Below are 6000 nucleotides of genomic sequence, written 5' to 3'. Positions count from 1 at the left end.
TAAACTTAACCCTAAACCTAAACTTAAACTCTCACCTTAACTCTAACCCTAACCCTAAACCAAACCCTCACTCTTAACCAAAATTTCACCCTAACCGGAACACTAAACCTACCCTAACTTCATTCAAACCCTAACCCTAAACAAAACTAAAACTAACCCTAACCCTAACCCTAATCCCAACCCTAAAGCTAAACATAAGCCTAACCCTGACCCTAACCTGAATCCTAACCCCTAACCCTAAACCTCACGCTTAACATAAACTTCATGCTAACCCTAACCCTAAAACTAAAAAAAGAAACCGAAACATAACACTAAATCTCCCCTGACCCTGACCCTAACCCTAATCCTAAGCATAAACCTAACCCTAACCCAAACTCTATCCCTAACCCTAACCGTAACACCCTAAAACATCAGCTTATCTGTAAACCTAACACTAACCCTCACACGAACCCCTAACCCTTTCACCAACCCTAACCCTATCCCTAATTCTAGCCCTAACCCTGACCTAAACCTAACCCTTACCCTAACCCGAAAATTAACCCTAACCTTAACTCTACCGTAACCCTAACCCTAAACCTAACAATAACTCTAAACTTGACCCTAACCCTAACCCTAAACGCTAGCACTCACTCTAAATCTAAACCTAACCATAACCCTAACCTAGCAGTACCCTTTAGTGTAAACCTAGACTTAACAGTAACCTTAGTCCTACCCTGACTCTAACCCTAACCCTAAACCTAATCCTAACACTAACCTTAACCCTAACTCTAACCTTAACACTAACACTCACTATTAACTGAAACTTCACACGAACCCTAACTCTAACTCTAAACCTAACCATAACAATTAACCTAAACCCTCTCCTTAAGTGTAAACCTAACACTAACAGTCACCCTAAACCTTAACCGTATCCCCAACCCTAAACATAACGCTATCCCTAGCCTTAAACCTAACCCTAACTCTAACACGAACAGAAACCCTATCTAACCCTAACCCTAACATTAACCCTAAACTTAAGCCTACCCTAACCATAAGGATAAATCTAAGCCTAACCCACTAAACCTAATGTCTAACACTAACTAAAATCCTAACCCGTATACTAACCCTTGTCTTAAGCTCACCCGTAACCTAAACTTCATACTAAGGCTAAACCGAAACCTAACCCTAAACATAAGCGCAACCCTAACCCGAACCCTAAACCTAACCTTAACACTAACGTGAACACACACCCAAACTCTAGCCCTAACAACCGAAATAACCCTGCCCCTATCCTAAACTTCACCCAAACCCTAACCCTAACATTAACCCTAAACCTAAACCTAACCCAAACCTTATCCTGAAACATAACTCTAACCATAATGCTAGTCCATATGGAACCCTAATCTTAACCCTTACAATAGCCCTGAACCTAACCCTAAACGTAATCTTAATCCTAAACCGAGACCTAAACCTAACCCTAATCCTAACTCTAACCTTGACCCTAAATACAACACAAACTCTAATCCTATACCTGGACCTAAACCTAAATATTGCCCAACACCTAACCATAACCCTAAACCTAACCCTAACTCTAACCCTAATGATGACACTTCCCCTAAACCCTCACCTTAACTGTAAAATTAACCGTAACCCGCACCCTAACCCCTAACCGTATTCCCCAAACCTAACCCTAACACTATCCCTGAACCTAACCCTAACGCTAACGTGAAACCCTGAGCCCTAACAATAACCCTAACCCTAACCCAAACCCTAACCCCTAACACCAAAGCCTAACCCAAACCTTAACCCTAACTCTCACCCGAACTCGAACACTAACCTGAAACCTAATCATAAACCTAACCATAACCCTAAACCAAACCTAACCATGGCCAGAACCACAATGCTTAACCGGAACCCTCACCCAAACCCTAACCCTAAACCACACTTCTAACCCCAACACCTTACCATGAGCATAATCCTAACCCTACCCAACCCTAACCATAAACCTAACCCTCACCCCAACCACAACGCCTAACACAAACCGGAACTCTGACTGTTAATTTAATGTAACCCTAACCTAAAATCTAACAATACCCTAAAACTAAACAGAACCCGTAAACTTAACCCTAACCCTAAAAATAACTTTAACACCACCTCAGAAAGAACCCAAACCTTAGCCATAACCCTAACCCTCACCCTATCTTAAACTTCACCCTATCCCTAACCTAAAACTAACCCTAACTTGAACTTTAAAGAAAAAAAAACCCTACCCCTAAACCGAACCCTAACCTTAAACTCGGCCCACTTGTGACCCTAAACCTAACCCTTACAATATCGCTGACCCTAACCCTCGCCCTCAACCTAATCCTAATCCTAACCCTGACCCTAACCCTACCCTAACCTTAACTTGACTTTGAGCCTACTATAAACTTACACCTAACACTAACCCCTAACCCTAACTCTAACCGTAACCCTAGCCCTAACGGTAACACCCAAAACACTCAACTTAACTGTAAACGTAACTCTAACTCTTACCCTAACCCTAAACTTAACCCTAAAACTAACCCTACCCTAACCTAACAGAAACACTAACCACTAACCCTAACTCTAACCCTAATCCTTAGCCTAAACCTAAACTTAACCCTAAACCTAAACTTAAACTCTCACCTTAACTCTAACCCTAACCCTAAACCAAACCCTCACTCTTAACCAAAATTTCACCCTAACCGGAACACTAAACCTACCCTAACTTCATTCAAACCCTAACCCTAAACAAAACTAAAACTAACCCTAACCCTAACCCTAATCCCAACCCTAAAGCTAAACATAAGCCTAACCCTGACCCTAACCTGAATCCTAACCCCTAACCCTAAACCTCACGCTTAACATAAACTTCATGCTAACCCTAACCCTAAAACTAAAAAAAGAAACCGAAACATAACACTAAATCTCCCCTGACCCTGACCCTAACCCTAATCCTAAGCATAAACCTAACCCTAACCCAAACTCTATCCCTAACCCTAACCGTAACACCCTAAAACATCAGCTTATCTGTAAACCTAACACTAACCCTCACACGAACCCCTAACCCTTTCACCAACCCTAACCCTATCCCTAATTCTAGCCCTAACCCTGACCTAAACCTAACCCTTACCCTAACCCGAAAATTAACCCTAACCTTAACTCTACCGTAACCCTAACCCTAACCCTAACGATAACTCTAAACTTGACCCTAACCCTAACCCTAAACGCTAGCACTCACTCTAAATCTAAACCTAACCATAACCCTAACCTAGCAGTACCCTTTAGTGTAAACCTAGACTTAACAGTAACCTTAGTCCTACCCTGACTCTAACCCTAACCCTAAACCTAATCCTAACACTAACCTTAACCCTAACTCTAACCTTAACACTAACACTCACTATTAACTGAAACTTCACACGAACCCTAACTCTAACTCTAAACCTAACCATAACAATTAACCTAAACCCTCTCCTTAAGTGTAAACCTAACACTAACAGTCACCCTAAACCTTAACCGTATCCCCAACCCTAAACATAACGCTATCCCTAGCCTTAAACCTAACCCTAACTCTAACACGAACAGAAACCCTATCTAACCCTAACCCTAACATTAACCCTAAACTTAAGCCTACCCTAACCATAAGGATAAATCTAAGCCTAACCCACTAAACCTAATGTCTAACACTAACTAAAATCCTAACCCGTATACTAACCCTTGTCTTAAGCTCACCCGTAACCTAAACTTCATACTAAGGCTAAACCGAAACCTAACCCTAAACATAAGCGCAACCCTAACCCGAACCCTAAACCTAACCTTAACACTAACGTGAACACACACCCAAACTCTAGCCCTAACAACCGAAATAACCCTGCCCCTATCCTAAACTTCACCCAAACCCTAACCCTAACATTAACCCTAAACCTAAACCTAACCCAAACCTTATCCTGAAACATAACTCTAACCATAATGCTAGTCCATATGGAACCCTAATCTTAACCCTTACAATAGCCCTGAACCTAACCCTAAACGTAATCTTAATCCTAAACCGAGACCTAAACCTAACCCTAATCCTAACTCTAACCTTGACCCTAAATACAACACAAACTCTAATCCTATACCTGGACCTAAACCTAAATATTGCCCAACACCTAACCATAACCCTAAACCTCACCCTAACTCTAACCCTAATGATGACACTTCCCCTAAACCCTCACCTTAACTGTAAAATTAACCGTAACCCTCACCCTAACCCCTAACCGTATTCCCCAAACCTAACCCTAACACTATCCCTGAACCTAACCCTAACACTAACGTGAAACCCTGAGCCCTAACAATAACCCTAACCCTAACCCAAACCCTAACCCCTAACACCAAAGCCTAACCCAAACCTTAACCCTAACTCTCACCCGAACTCAAACACTAACCTGAAACCTAATCATAAACCTAACCATAACCCTAAACCAAACCTAACCATGGCCAGAACCACAATGCTTAACCGGAACCCTCACCCAAACCCTAACCCTAAACCACACTTCTAACCCCAACACCTTACCATGAGCATAATCCTAACCCTACCCAACCCTAACCATAAACCTAACCCTCACCCCAACCACAACGCCTAACACAAACCGGAACTCTGACTGTTAATTTAATGTAACCCTAACCTAAAATCTAACAATACCCTAAAACTAAACAGAACCCGTAAACTTAACCCTAACCCTAAAAATAACTTTAACACCACCTCAGAAAGAACCCAAACCTTAGCCATAACCCTAACCCTCACCCTATCTTAAACTTCACCCTATCCCTAACCTAAAACTAACCCTAACTTGAACTTTAAAGAAAAAAAAACCCTACCCCTAAACCGAACCCTAACCTTAAACTCGGCCCACTTGTGACCCTAAACCTAACCCTTACAATATCGCTGACCCTAACCCTCGCCCTCAACCTAATCCTAATCCTAACCCTGACCCTAACCCTACCCTAACCTTAACTTGACTTTGAGCCTACTATAAACTTACACCTAACACTAACCCCTAACCCTAACTCTAACCGTAACCCTAGCCCTAACGGTAACACCCAAAACACTCAACTTAACTGTAAACGTAACTCTAACTCTTACCCTAACCCTAAACTTAACCCTAAAACTAACCCTACCCTAACCTAACAGAAACACTAACCACTAACCCTAACTCTAACCCTAATCCTTAGCCTAAACCTAAACTTAACCCTAAACCTAAACTTAAACTCTCACCTTAACTCTAACCCTAACCCTAAACCAAACCCTCACTCTTAACCAAAATTTCACCCTAACCGGAACACTAAACCTACCCTAACTTCATTCAAACCCTAACCCTAAACAAAACTAAAACTAACCCTAACCCTAACCCTAATCCCAACCCTAAAGCTAAACATAAGCCTAACCCTGACCCTAACCTGAATCCTAACCCCTAACCCTAAACCTCACGCTTAACATAAACTTCATGCTAACCCTAACCCTAAAACTAAAAAAAGAAACCGAAACATAACACTAAATCTCCCCTGACCCTGACCCTAACCCTAATCCTAAGCATAAACCTAACCCTAACCCAAACTCTATCCCTAACCCTAACCGTAACACCCTAAAACATCAGCTTATCTGTAAACCTAACACTAACCCTCACACGAACCCCTAACCCTTTCACCAACCCTAACCCTATCCCTAATTCTAGCCCTAACCCTGACCTAAACCTAACCCTTACCCTAACCCGAAAATTAACCCTAACCTTAACTCTACCGTAACCCTAACCCTAAACCTAACAATAACTCTAAACTTGACCCTAACCCTAACCCTAAACGCTAGCACTCACTCTAAATCTAAACCTAACCATAACCCTAACCTAGCAGTACCCTTTAGTGTAAACCTAGACTTAACAGTAACCTTAGTCCTACCCTGACTCTAACCCTAACCCTAAACCTAATCCTAACACTAACCTTAACCCTAACTCTAACCTTAAC

The sequence above is a fragment of the Elephas maximus genome, chromosome 7, assembly GCF_024166365.1.
Source record: "Elephas maximus indicus isolate mEleMax1 chromosome 7, mEleMax1 primary haplotype, whole genome shotgun sequence".
Lineage (NCBI taxonomy): Eukaryota > Metazoa > Chordata > Mammalia > Proboscidea > Elephantidae > Elephas > Elephas maximus.
Note: the sequence above shows the minus strand (reverse complement) of the source record.